The sequence below is a fragment of the Brienomyrus brachyistius genome, unplaced genomic scaffold (genome assembly GCF_023856365.1).
Source record: "Brienomyrus brachyistius isolate T26 unplaced genomic scaffold, BBRACH_0.4 scaffold48, whole genome shotgun sequence".
NCBI classification, from domain to species: domain Eukaryota; kingdom Metazoa; phylum Chordata; class Actinopteri; order Osteoglossiformes; family Mormyridae; genus Brienomyrus; species Brienomyrus brachyistius.
In genome coordinates this window covers 2563322-2578851 of record NW_026042323.1, presented here as the reverse complement: position 1 = coordinate 2578851, position 15530 = coordinate 2563322, and the positions used below count along the sequence as shown (strand labels likewise).

Here is a 15530-nt window from a genome sequence, read left to right as displayed (position 1 = left end):
TTCATTGTTGCAATAAATACTGAATTCTGGATACTGCACAAGCGGCCCTCTGACTTCTGATTTGGCGGGGAAGGAGAAAAAACCACGACAATGACACAACAGAGAAATTGAATATTTTATTTAACTCCTCAGGGTCAAGACTCTGGTTTCCAGCTCACCGCTCTCTGTTACATTTCCATGGCCATTTTGTCCGATAGTATCATTTTATTTTTCTATGCTATAGTCTTTTATATTTAATCATTGCGTGCTATTTATTATAAATAATAGTTTATTTTCCTTGTGATGTGTGTGTGCCTAAAAGTATTAAATAGAAGTAAAAGCAACTAGAGTTTCCTCAATAATGTATTTCATGAACTGATATTTTCCCAACAAAACCCATGTATGCAATCAAGCCTCTGTCATGGTTTGTACATAATATTTGGAATAACCGTTATGAAGACTTTGCAGAATATGTACTACAAGCCTCTCCAGTTGCAGCCACACCCATATCCAAACTCACATATAAGGTATATTTGTATATGTGTGTTTCCAAGGTACCAACATTCCTACAGAACCATGTTGCATAATATATCCACATATAGGGAATTTCAGTGTGAGTCCTGATGCATTATGCATACTGCTTTCAAATCTGTGATCAAAGCACTGACTGCAAAAAACATGGAGACCATAATGTCTCTAAAAGGTGAAAATGAAACATGTCAAGCGCCCCCTACTGGCTGGCTGCAGTACCATTATTAGCACCACCCATCCCAATGTGTTTCAGTGTTCCAGATTTTCCACATCACTTTCATATCTTTCCATCTATACAATAACAAAACATTGATTCTCAATGTATTATTAGTTATGTAATTAATGTCATCTAAACATGAATGTCATTAATATTATTAGAATTAATTTGCATATTTTGAAAATCTATACTTTTCTTCAACACAACGTGCAGCTTCTACCCCAAGCACAATCCACATTATTACTTAAAAGCTTATTGACCCCCTGATTCTGGTATCACTTACTTTTCAGTAATTTCAAGTAAACATTATCTGTGCTGTATTTGTATGATGAAACCAATCCTTGAGCCCAATATAAAATAACTGAAATAAATCAAAGTTTGAAGTCATTCAAACTTCAGCACTTTTCAATTTTGTTTTGTATTTCAATAAAAGCTGCAACATCAAATCCGGCCAGTTCTGATCTGCTTGCCATTTTTGCTTAAAAAATAAATGCTGGTGTTATCAAAAACTATGTCATATAGCTATATTCCAGATTCATTACAGCCAAACACATCTCGGAGCTCCGAGGAACCTCCTTCTCCTTACATTTGGAGATGATGGTGGCGCAGGAGGTAGTGCTATCGTTTAGCAACTAGAGAGTTGCAGGTTCGAGCCCTGGTTTCTCCTGACCTCATCAAAAGTGTCCTTCAGCAAGACACTGAACCCCAAATTGCTCCCGGCGTGCAGGTTGGCGCCTTGCATGGCAGCCTCCCCCACCGGTATGTGGATGGGTGAATGTGAGGCATGAATTGTAAAGCGCTTTCAGTTCTCATAAAAGTAGAAAAGCACATTTACCATGTGTGTTTTGGATTTGGATTGTATTGGTGTGTAGTCAATCGCTCATGTACATGCTCAATCGCAGTAACATTTTCACAGGAATTTGGGAAACAAGTGCTAATTCTATGTGGGTGTACTCAGTGGGAAAGGTGTGTATGTAGGGCATGTCCTCTCCCCCCCCCACTCACTGTTCATTATTACTCACTGTGTAATATAAAATGCAAATGGAATACTGTAATATGAAGCACTGCAGTAAGAGGACAATATTACAGTACAGGGCACATTGTTGGATTACATACCTGCTGGCTCTATGAAATGTTTGAATGGTTGAGGACATGGTTGTTCTCCCATCATTCGGCCGACCAGCCTCAGTCATTGTAAGGCCATGATTGAGGACCTAAATATATATATACAGTACTGTGCAAATGTCTTAGGCAGGCAAAGAAAATGATGTTTAGATTATCCTCCTGTTGGTGTAAAACTATGATATGATGCCTGTCAAAGTGTGTCAGCTTCGCCATTTCAGAACCTCTGCTAAAATCATCCTAGTATTTGCAGCCATGTATTTTTTGACTTGACCACTAGCAGACCTCATACAGCTAGTCAATCTGTCACTGACATTTTAAGCCAATACATTTAATTATTTAATTGAGCTGTTGGTAAAATTTAACAAAATCATCTGAGGTGCCCCTGGGGAGAAGTTTGGGAACTGAGGCAATGTTTATCTAGCCATCCAACTAGATATCAGTAACTTTTTAGAAAACAGAAGAAATTATTACTAGTTTTTTATTGTGTTACTCTTAATTTGCAGACGTTCTAATGTTAAATTGTGTTTTTTGTTCTAAGCCAAAATACACTTGCTACCCAGATAAACAGCTTCAAACATTTCTTTGGACTGCCTAAGACTTTTGCACAGTACTGTATATATACACACACGCAGTTATACAGATGTATAGAGAACATGCTTGAGCGATTATGACGACCATTTTGCATGTAATGATTTATACAATAAACTAACACCAGATGTTTTGGGGGGTCAGACTTTTGACATTTCGGCATGGTGGTGCAGTGGTTAGCACTGTTGCCTCACACCTCTGGGACCCGGGTTCGAATCTCCGCCTGGGTCATATGTGTGTGGAGTTTGCATGTTCTCCCCATGTCATCGTGGGGTTTGTGTGAGTGTGCCCTGTGATGCGCTGGCCCCCCATCCTGGGTTGTTCCCAGCTTCGTGCCCATTGCTTCCGGGATAGGCTCCGGACCCCCCGCGACCCAATAGGAAAGGCGGTTTGGGAAATGGATGGATGGATAAAGCCGGACAGGCCTGCAGTAGTTGCTGAGGATGTTCACATCTCCTCCTTTCAGAGTTACTAGTCAGGGAGGGCTTTCCCTAAGGCGATCAGTCTTACGTAGTGAATAATGAATAAAATAATGAACAATGTAAGTAAAGAATGAGTGTGGTCTATGTGCGTTTCCCAAAAGCCTTCATTATTCCAGAATTAACAGACAAACTTTAAGTAGCACTTTGTTGGCTCTTCCCAGCCTCCACGTGAGAAAAGCACAAACTGTCAATAAGAGGAAAATCGATTCCAAGTATGTAAAGAGCAAAATGCGAGTCAAATCATTGCCACATGATGCATGTAAACATGAACAATATAACATATCATGCAAATCTAAACTTGTGAAAACGCACAGACGGGATAACAAATTAAATTATCAGTTGCAAATATACCAATAGGCTGAAAACGTGATGGGGCTCTTTGTACAAAGAAACCATGGACAGCAGCCAGAGAAAGAGGAAACATCAGCTCTGCAAGGCGGCGATACAACTAATGGAGGAGGTGGGGGAACAATGGGGGGAAATCACTGCCAGGATGAAAGGCTACTGTGGCCAGCAGTGATCTGGGACTGAAGTCTGTAGGAAATGGCAGGACTTCTCCAGCCTCACAAAGTGATAACTGGGGATAAATGGGGACTGGGGATCATGCTGACTGGGCAGGGGGTCAGGAGCTGCGTCACACACACAGGACAACACAGAGGGAGCTGCAAGCACTTGGGAAAGAAAAGGGTAATTTTTCATAGACAATTCCTCACTACGGCTTGTGGGAACTGACCGGCTTCATATACAGTGGGAGGATGAGGGACCCGGTCACAGCGATGGCTGGCAGCTCTTAGCCTTCCAGACGCGTCGATTGATACACAGGGTTGTTGTTGTGCCAGGGAATGCAGTTGATTGCAGTTCTGCCTTTGCAGTACAAGGCGAATTTGATGAGTGAAATCATTCATTGAATTCATATTGCCAACAGGTATGGAATGTACTGAGAGACCTTTTGAGCTGGGTGAATGTTAAGTGGGACAGAGGTAAACTGGGACACTCATACAGTTGTGGTCAAAAGTTTACATACACTTGTAAAGAACATAATATCATGGCTCTCTTGAGTTTCCCGTTATATCCACAACTCTGATTTTTCTCTGATAGAGAAACTTATGTACAGCACTTATGTAAGTCGCTCTGGCTAAGGGCGTCTGCCAAATCCTGTAAATGTAAATGTAATGTAAATGTCTGATACTCTGTATGGGTCTTATATCAGCAGCATTGTTACATTGCCCAAAAAAGGGCATCATTGTGTTTTGGCCAAACTCTGTGTCTCTGTGACACGACAGCAGGCAAAAATTCAAAGGAGGATGTAGAAAATAAGGAGTGGGTGGGAGCACTGGTTACTCTACCAGCATTACCCACTGATCTAATACCAAACGCCTCCTGTTGGCATTCCTCACTTCCTCACGGGTGGTTCTCTGCTCGACCGTGGGCATCTTGCGGTTTCTATGACGTCACACCATTTGATCTTGATGTCAGTCCAGGGTCTCATCCTCTCTGTCCTCAGTGCTCTTCTTCTGGCAGGACTTGGGATGAGAGAGTCCAGTTGTTTGATGCAGTGGGTCGCTCTCACTGGATGGTCTAATTTAGAAGCTGATCATTTATGTCTGTTATTACAGTCAGTGACGCTAAAAGGTGAGCTTCAGTGAACAGTGTGTGGCAGCTGCAGGAACAGAGGCACTCAGGCAAACCCAAGTGCAGAATATTACCCCCGAATGGCAGCTTTTTATCAGCAACAGGGAGACCTGGGATGGGGGAAGGGTGGGGTGGGGGGGGGGGTGCTGAAGGGCTGTTTGCTCTGATGGGTCCAGGTCCGTCACTGGCAACTTCAGCACTGGTGATTTGACAGGTCACTGCTGCCTGTATTTTGTCTGAAATTTTGTGGTTTCCTTTCAATAGGCTGTCAGGCTGTAGAGTCACAGAGAGGCTGTTCTTCCCTGACTTCAGCTCTGAAGTCAAACCTCAGAGAGCTGGATCTGAGCTACAATCACCCAGGAGACTCAGGAGTGAAGCTGCTCTCTGCTGTACTGGAGGATCCCAGCTGTAAACTGGAGAAGCTGAAGTGAGCAGAGAATGAATATTTTATGTCGGTTTAAGTCAAGTTTATTTGTATAGCACATCTTCATACAAGAAGGTCATTCAAAGTGCTTTCCAGAAAAGATGATAAGAAATAAAATGCTTAATGCACAAAGTAAAATCGTAGGAATACATATAAAAATAAAAAATTTAATGAAAAGAACATGAAACATATAAGGACAGATATTAAAAGTGACAAATTACCAGTCCCATCAGACTGCCATAGGTCATTGACCTGCGGCCCAGGGTGCTCCGGTCACAGGAGCACTTATGTTCCACCATGCTGTTCATTATGGACACACTGTGGGCAGCACAGGGATTCAGATCGGCCAGGCCGTTCCTCCCAATCACACCCTTCCAGGTTTCACTGTCGCTACGCACATCAGCGTTAATGTCTCCCAGCAGGACAATGCAGTCCCCACGGGGGGCACCTCCCAGCTCCCCCTCCCATGTCTCGAAGCAGGCCAGGTTCTCTGAGCTGGTGTTCGGTGCATACGCATAAACAGTCAGACCCCCTCCGCCAACTCGAAGTGGAAGGGAGGTAACCCTCTCACTCACTGGGGTGAACTCCAACGTTCTGGCACTGAATTGGGGGGGCTATTAGCTTATTTCGCAGAGGTCACCATTTTCAAAATGAAAACGAGGCTGAGGTGGGATTAATTCCACAAAATTCGTCGATGCTACTGTGGCATATTGTTGTGAATCAGGATGTACATCTTATCAAAGACGTGAATGTGATTAAGATTTATCTTTCCCTTGATTTCCTTGTAACCGGGACACTTAGAAGCTCAGTTCAAAGTTAGAAAACACACTTTTGCAGAATCATGGATTTACAGTAGTGAGGATGTTTCATATAACCAAGCTGCCTCCTGCTATAATTCCTCACAGTGGGGCTGAAGATTTTTAGTACGAATGTACTAGCTAATCTGCAAATGTCAAAATATTGTTTCCAGCATGAATGACTAATGACTAATCGTTAACTTACCTTTAATATCAGTAATGTTCCCCTCTATTCAGTCGCTGTATCCTTTTAACAGAACTGCTCTTGATATTCAACATCCCTCCTCAGCCCATTTTTCAGCATCGTTTATGGTAAAATGTGGCACCAGCTCAAAGTTTACGGTCCAAGCCGTTGTTTTGTGACTGTACTTCCAGGCTTCCACTTGGGGTGACTCCCTCCTCTGCCTCGCTTTCCATTCAAAATGGCGGCCGTGTGAAATCAGCACATAAGTAGACCCACACTTGCCCAGTGCCTCTCACCGGGGGCAAGTCAAGAGTGGAATAGAGGGGAGTCCAGCGCCTCTCACCAGGGGCAAGTCAAGAATGGAATAGAGGGGAGTCCAGCCCCTCTCAAGCCCAACCTGTGCATATATTTAGTCGGTATCTCTCTACCTCCCCAACCAGCTCAGGTTCCTTTCCCACCAGAGAGGTTACGTTCCATGTTCCTAGAACCAGAACTGGTAGCTGATGATCGGTCCGCCTAGGCCCCTGCATACACTGCCACCTGATCCACATTGCACCCAACCCCCACGGCTCGCCCTGCAGATGGTGGATACACAGGAGGGGGAGCCCATGTAAATTAGGCGCTCACCTGCTCCAGGGAAGGGTCCCGGTCTCCCCAATGTGGGCAGGGTCACATGATCCTTAGTGTTAGTGACTCACACTTTGTCTGGCCGCTCACCCAGGAACAATTTGCCTTAGGAGACCCAAAGAGGGGCAGCTCCCCCAACAACATAGCTGCTAACCTCACAGAGGGACACGAACCCTTCCAGCACAATAGTGTCAATACATGGAAGGGCCCAAACGTCACCCCCGATCTACCAACATACTGTCCTGGCTGACCTCCATCAAGAGTTACCCACTGATCTAATACCATACTGTCATGGATAACCTCCCAGAAGCATTACCCACTGATTTAATACCATACTGACATGGATAACCTCCCTCAAGCGTTACCCACTGATCTAATACCATATTGTCATGGATAATCTCTTTCAAGCGTTACCCACTGATCTAATACCATACTGTCATGGATAACCTCCATAGAGCATTACCCACTGATCTAATACCATACTGTCATATATAACCCCTCTCAACTGTTACCCACTGATCTAAAACCATACTGACATGGATAACCTCACTCAGGCGTTACCCACTGATCTAATACCATACTGTCATGGATAACCTCCCACAAGCATTATCCACTGATCTAATACCATACTGACATGGATCACCTCACTCAGGCGTTACCCACTGATCCAATACCATACTGTCATGGATAACCTCCCACAAGCATTACCCACTGATCTAATACCATACTGTCATGGATAACCTCCCACAAGCATTACCCACTGATCTAATACTATACTGTCATGGATAAACTCCCACAAGCATTACCCACTGATCTAATACCATACTGACATTGATAACCTCCCACAAGCATTACCCACTGATCCAATACCATACTGTCATGCATAACCTCCCACAAGCATTACCCACTGATCTAATACCATACTGACATCGATAACCTCACTCAGGCGTTACCCACTGATCTAATACCATACTGTCATGCATAACCTCCCAGAAGCATTACCCACTGATCTAATACCATACTGTCATGGATAACCTCCCAGAAGCATTACTAACTGATCTAATACCATACTGACATGGATATCCTCCCACAAGCATTACCCACTAATCTGATACCATATTGACATGGATAACCTCACTGATCCAATACCATACTGTCATGGATAAACTCACACAAATATTACCCACTGATCCAATACCATATTGTCATGGATAACCTCCCACAAGCATTACCCACTGATCTAATACCATACTGACATGGATAACCTAACTCAGGCGTTACCCACTGATTCAATACCATACTGTCATGGATAACCTCCCAGAAGCATTACCCACTGATCCAATGACATACTGTCATGGATAATCTCCCACAAGCATTACCCACTGATCTAATACCATACTGACATGGATAACCTTACTCAGGCGTTATACACTGATCCAATACCCTACAGTCATGGATAACTTCCCGCAAGCATTACCCACTGATCCAATACCATTCTGACATGGATAACCTCCCACAAGCATTACCCACTGATCTAATACCATACTGACATCGATAACCTCACACAAGCGTTACCCACTGATCTAATACCATACTGTCATGGATAACCTCCCACAAGCATTACCCACTAATCTAATACCAAACAGTCATGGATAACCTCCCACAAGCATTACCCACTGATCTAAAACCATACTGTCATGGATAACCTCCCACAAGCATTACTCACTGATCCAATACCATACGTTCATGGATAAACTCACACAAATATTACCCACTGATCCAATACCATATTGTCATGGATAACCTTCCATAAGCATTACCCACTGATCTAATACCATACTGACATGGATAACCTCACTCAGGTGTTACCCACTGATTCAATACCATACTATCATGGATAACCTCCCAGAAGCATTACCCACTGATCCAATAACATACTGCCATGGATAATCTCCCACAAGCATTACCCACTGATCTAATACCATACTGACATCTATAACCTCACTCAGGCGTTACCCACTGATCTAATACCATAATGTCATGGATAACCTCCCACAAGCATTACCTACTGATCTAACACCATACTGTCATGGATAACCTCCCAGAAGCATTACCCACTGATCTAATACCATACTGTCATGGATAACCTCCCAGAAGCATTACTAACTGATCTAATACCATACTGACATGGATATCCTCCCACAAGCATTACCCACTGATGTAATACCATATTGACATGGATAACCTCACTGAGGCGTTACCCACTGATCCAATACCATACTGTCATGGATAAACTCACACAAATATTACCCACTATAAAACTTCCCGATGTCACAGTGGAAGGTGTACATGATGTTGCTCCCAGCTGTGTAGCAATACCATGTAACGCAGCGCGAACACCTGCCAAAACTGCACATTCTATGGCCTCTAAGAGAGCGGAATTCGCCATGTTGTCCCGCATCAGCCCTATCCTGCGATCTCATTGGTACCGCCCATTTTACACAAATGGGCGTGGCTAATTTGCATACATTCTCAACATTTAGAGTCTACATTTAGATTTAACATTTAGATTTAACATTTATATTTAAGTTTTATATTTAACATTTATATTTATATTTACATTTACATTTCATATTTATATATAGACAAACCATTTATATTTACATATGATAAACAATTTCGAACATAATTTACACAGCAAAAAAACCTGATGATCCACAACACCATTGACTTCTAGCTAAAAGTCAGAACATTGCACTAAATGTTGAAAAAGTGGCAAGTACAAAAATGTTTGCTACCTTTACAAACAGCGCCCCATACCAACTAATTCCAATAACCGCTTATCCAGTACAGGGTTATGGGACACACACATCACAGGAAGCACAGGGCACAAGGCAGAGACACCCTGGATGGGATGCCAGTCCATCACAGGGTCCATCACTCACTCACATGCTGAGGACAATCTAGAGACACTAATTCACCAAACTGCATGATCTTGGACAGCATGAGGAAAACTGAGGAAACCCACAGGAACACGGGGAGAACATGCAAGCTGTACATGCAGAACCAGGAGTGGGAACCACACCCACAAGCCTGGAGGTGTGAAGTGAGAGCAGCTGGTCTGAAGTCCTGAAGGGAGCTGGAGCGCCATTTCTTTGGAACAGTGTGGAGCCGTCCTGCATTGCTGCTTATCCTGTACAGGGGGTTGGGCAGCCTGGAGCCTGTCCCAGGTGGCACAGGGCAGGGGACACAATGGACAGGATACTAGTTTATAGCAGAGCACAAACTCACACATACAGACTCACACTAAGGGCAGCTTAGAGATTCCAATCGGCTGATCGCAGTTTCATGTTCTCCAAAGTAGGAGGAGAAAGCCCACATTGGAAGAACATGCAGACTTCACACATACAGCAGGAGGGACAGGAAACAAACCCAGAGACAGAGGTTACACCCCGAGACCCCACACCCCCCACAATCACACATACTGTTAGGATTTATTTAAAAGTTACATTTTAATGCTACAAAATGATGACTGACTATGAACTTCATATTCCAGAACTGTGTTGGAATCTATGCTGACTGTAAGAATGTTACCTTACAGGATTTACCCGTTTCTATGCCCTGTACCTACAGTAAGGAGCTGGGATCTCTGCTCCTTCAAAGCAGACAGACTCACTCACATATGATTACAGTTCTAGTACATAGCAGATACTGTTGCTGAAAGTGGTGAACAAGTGAGGAACCGCAGAGCAGTAGGGCAGCAAGGAGACAACAGGACAGGAACAGGAAGATGACAAGGGACATACAGGGCAAGAGCAGAGACTGGCAAACCCTCTCTGGGAGATAGACATTCTGCCTGCCGCTTTCTTGGACTCCTGTTGATACTGGTGACCACCCCAGAAACTGGGACCAGAGTAACCGGAGTCTGGGATGAAGGAGGGACCCACGTATCAGGACCCAGGGCACTCTAGCAGGACATCCTCTGGATCCATCTTCTCTGGGCTGGTGGCAGCCTGCAGGCATGTGCTGGTGGGACGTCAGGATAGAAAGTGGGCACCAGCAGGCCGTCAGGAGATGAGGTGGGCACCGGCTGGACGTCTGGGGACATTGAGGTGGGTGCTGGCCAGGTATCAGGGGACAGAGAGGTGGATGCTGGCCGGACATTATGGAGCAGTGTGGCAGGTGTCGGCTGGTTACCAGGGAACCGTGTCAGATTCTATGAGAAGCCTAGAGGCAACCAAGCCTCACCTGTGTTGGACACTGTGGGTGCGGCCTGAGCAGCCCCCTGGGCCGGGAGCCTTAAGTGCGGATGTAACGACTGCAACGGCTGGCTCTCCTGGGCCAGATGCTGTAGATGCAGTGTCTTTCAATCACGAGTCCCTAACCATTACGTCACCACTGCTCACTACTATGTGTACTATTAAAAGAGGCAGTAGGGTCTTGTCCAGCCAGCTGACAAAACGTTTCCACATTTAATTGGAACGAAGGATGGTAGGAAACATCTGTATTGTGTGCAGACTTCCAATAAAACCATGTTGAAGCAAAGTCCGACCTCTACTGTGGTCCAGCACTCTGACAACCATAGAACTAGGAGTGAAGCCTGTTCTTCTGTGCTGGAGAGCTTTGGGGAGCATGTTTTGGCGAACAGGGGGATCACAGTAAATCCCAGAGAAGCATCATGTTGTCAGACTTCAAGTGACAATGAGGACGCAGGTCGCCCTACGGCGAGTGACGTGGAGTCGGCGGGCTCCTTTTCTCCAGAGCACCCCACCTCTGCGGGGTTCAGCACACTCACTCCATTCCAGAGGGCCCTGAGGATCTCCGCTATAGCTGTCACACCCTCCACTTGGGAGTCCGGGGAGAGGGCGGCTATGCCATCCGTCAGAGATGGGCCATTCTCTCTGGGGAAAACTGTACTGCGGCCTGAACCAGCGACATTAGGTATGCTTGACACAAGCAGCAGTGATCGGCTGTAGGGACCTGGGGAATCTACTGGTCGAGTTCCGTCATTCTGTTGGGTGCCAGGATGAACGACTCTGGGAGCAGGTGTTGTCAGACAATAAACTGGGATTTACTGGGATCAAGATGGGAGGCTAGGGAACGAGCAACATGGAGGGCACCACATCAATGGGGAACACAGGGCCAGGAAGCACTTATACAGGAATAACAAGGGAACAGACTGGAAGTAGCTGGGAGTGTTTAACATGAGGGATGGAACGAGACGCGAGACCAACGAGCAGCAGGCATGGCTTATTAGAGCCACGTCAGGGAGGTGGCAGGACATGACGTTTAGGGCTATGGTTAGGGTTAGGATTAGGCTTAGGTTTAGAGTAAAGTGTTTGTGGCAGAGAGCGGTCAGTAGTACAAGGACACGACTACACCACCTGGGGAATTTCACCACAGGAAAAATTACTCTAAATTAAGAGCACACAAGTTCATTTACCGAATGGAGCTAGAGATGTGTTTGTACTATTAACAGTTTGTTGAAAATATAAAACAAAGAAACAAGACAAGCGCTTTAGCATCAACAACCTTAAAAAATAAACCAGCAACCAGCCTTTGGCCACTGGCTGACTAAACTCAAGCAGGAGACAGGTGTCCGGGGAAGTTGATCAAAATGGGGAATAGAGTCCCTTAAACTAACACACACACACACATACACACACACACACACACACGCACACACACACCTGTGCTCCACCACACTGATCCCCACACAAATATACTGCACAAGGTGAAAGTGTGAACACCACCACCCCAGACCAATCAAATCTTAGTCAGCCAGATCAATCGAGGCAGCCACTGCTCACAGTCTCCCAGAAAATACCCCAATCTAACCAAGAATCTGAGTGTTGAAAACTATGAAGAGTGCAAACAATGAGTAGCAGAATACAGGCTATCCCTCTGTATCAGTCCCAAACAGAAAGAAAGGGCGGCCCAAAGTCTGTTAAGTCGCAGAACTAGGGAATGAAACAGCTCCAAATGCAGGAAAAGGTGCGACGATCCTTAGCGCGTTCCAAGGCTCCCAGCACATCGCCGATGTCCCACCGAGGATCAGGAGCTTCAAGCAGCAGTTGTTGGGCGACATCGGACCGCCTGAGGACAAGACAAGACTGATGGAAAAGAAAAACTGACGTAGGAAACACAGCAGCCACAGTGCAGGTTCAAACTATTATTGTCTGACAAATCTGCTGGAAGAGGCATAAACTGAAGCTGACGAGCAACTGAAACTGTAATCCTGGCAACAACCATAACTACAATTAAAACACATCAAGTAAAGCAACTGACAAGTAGCTATAGGCCTAGTCACCAGAATAACTTGCAACCACTGGAGCTGCAACACAGACACCAGAGAAACACTGCAATATAAAATATTACCATTAGCCATTTAAATCAAGCAGAGGATTAACGCTAATTAAAACAGCAAAACCTCCCACCAAGACACAGAATAAGTGTGAACCTCAGCCAGCATGCCAGCGTACCACGGCAGACCACCGCGGTGCGGAAGGGGAGTTACCGGACCGGGAAACGCCAACACACTTACCGGAAATAATCAACAAGTCCTACCCGCAAAATTCCACACTGCTACAGTTAGATGGCCCTGGGATTTTTCTCCAGAACCCCAAGGCTCAATGGAAGTACCGCGAGATTCTTAAACCCTTACCTGAGGGAGGAGGCTTCCAGCGTAAGGAGAGGTTCACCAGAATCCCCGGGCTGGATGGACATCGTTCATCCTTTACCTGGGGAATGAGGCTCCCAACTCGTGGTGACTTACCCAAGCCCTGGTGCTGGATCATCATTCAATGCTTACATGGGGAAAGAGAGACCTTACCCTTGGCCTCCAAGCCTGGAAGTACCCTGAGCTCTAGACCCAAGCTTAACCCTAACCCATAAGCATAGGTTCGCAGTATGAACGGTTCTCACCTGATACCAGAAAACCATACATGTTCTTAATCTGAAAATCAGTTCATCGTTTTCCCAGAAGGTGGCAGCACATCAACACTGCAAGCTTGGCACATCCCTTTGGATACAATGAGCTATCCTTACATTTTGAAATTTTTTAAAACTTATTTAAATCAGTAAAACAAATTACTTCCAAAAAGGATAGAATCATGACTACCCAATACCCCTTGGCACCATGTTAGTGTGAATGGAGTTTTCACTCCAGCCCTGAGGGATTCAGAGCAGACACAAAAAATTGTGAAGCCATGTGTGATTTACAGTGAAAGGTGACTGAACACAACGCACAGCCTCTGTTATGACTCCACTGTTCACCATGGTTCAGCACCATCTATATTTCTATTATTTTTAAGGTATTTTACTTGTGGTTTTACACTTAACATGGTATCGACAGGCTTGCTCCAAAGAGATCTCATTGTATTTACACAGTGACAGTAACGCTGCCTTATCTTGCGAGAGGAAGTAGCATATGGGTGCGCTGCTAACATTAGCATTAGCAAACCTAGCTGCCTAGCAGTGTTGGTAGTAACTCGTCAGTGTAATTCCACTACTTTTGTTTGCACCATGTATTTCAACATCGACGTGATGTTAATGTGATCACTATGCAACCTTTAGCCCACTGTTATTTTCCTTGATTATGTAATTATACTGGGCAGGTCAGGCAGAGGGAGCAGACGCTGATGCAGCACATTGCCGCACCAACCACACGTTCAAACTGCTGGCGATCCTGGCCGGCGACCCCCCAGGCAGACACACGGTCGAATCCCACCCTTATTATAATTACTTTTATATACAGTAATTGGTAATTAGTAATTTTCAGTAGCTTGCACAAGGCTGCTGACTAGCAACGTTATTCGTTGGCTGAATCCGAAATAGCTGTAGTGCTACGATGCTGGATTGTTACAGGGACAGTGATAAATGCAGACCCCTTTATTCTGATTGCGTTAAAAATCAAATGTTTTTACTCAGATTTCATCCATTTGGTGGTGTGCTCTCTATAATGTGCCATGTTTTTCTAAAAGAAGATTTTTTAAAAAAAAGAATGGCAAAATAGAGCAGCGCATTGAATTGTAATGCCTTTATCTTGAAACGTAGCGTGCTGTCAGACTCTCCGATACACAGCTCTATGGTCCATACAGAGGAGATGAGGAACATGCAGTCTGCTAAGTCACGTGGTTACCTTTCGTTAGGTGGCTACGTTTACATGCCTTAACGCAATTAAGATGTTTTCATGTAAACAGATTAATCGGGGAGCTCATTTATAAAGGCTTTGTGTGACTGAAAAAGACGAGAAGCATTCATACATACATTTATAGGAAGATTTTGGGATTTACAAAGAAAAACGTTTTGTGAAAAAGACAAATCTTGTGAACGAGGTTGAGAGATGCTGTTTCGACAGAATCCTGTAGAGGGCACTGTGTATGCTAAACCGAAGGCTCCAGTAATGTATTCGGCATTTATAATCATAAACAATAATAATTGAAATATTTGTGGGCACATGGCAATTGGCTCTGAGATTAAAGTTATTTAAAATGAATTTGTTTAAATTTGTGGGCCGGCATGGTGGTGCAGTGGTTAGCACTGTTGCCTCACACCTCTGGGACCCAGGTTCGAGTCTCCGCCTGGGTTACATGTGTGTGGAGATTGCATGTTCTCCCCATGTCGTCGTGGGGTTTCCTCCGGGTACGCCAGTTTCCCCCCACAGTCCAAAAACATGCTGAGGCTAATTGGAGTTGCTAAAAAATTGCCTGTAGGTGTGAATGGTGTGTGAGTGTGCCCTGCGATGGGCTGGCCCCCCCATCCTGGGTTGTTCCCTGCCTTGTGCCCATTGCTTCCGGGATAGGCTCCGGACCCCCCACGACCCAGTAGGATTAGCGGTTTGGAAAATGGATGGATAGATGTATGATAGAATGATTAAGCTGTAGCACATTTCAAATAATATTTCATTTGTAACACATTTGTTCTCCAAACCTCTACATTTTTA

At 44.8% G+C, this 15530-nt stretch overlaps 1 protein-coding gene across 1 annotated transcript in view; it reads left to right on the top strand.

The window, feature by feature from the left end:
* The window catches only part of LOC125723424 (stonustoxin subunit beta-like), a 248766-nt gene that overhangs the window by 79905 nt on the left and 153331 nt on the right, over nt 1-15530 (top strand). The gene's annotated exons all lie outside the window — the stretch shown is intronic.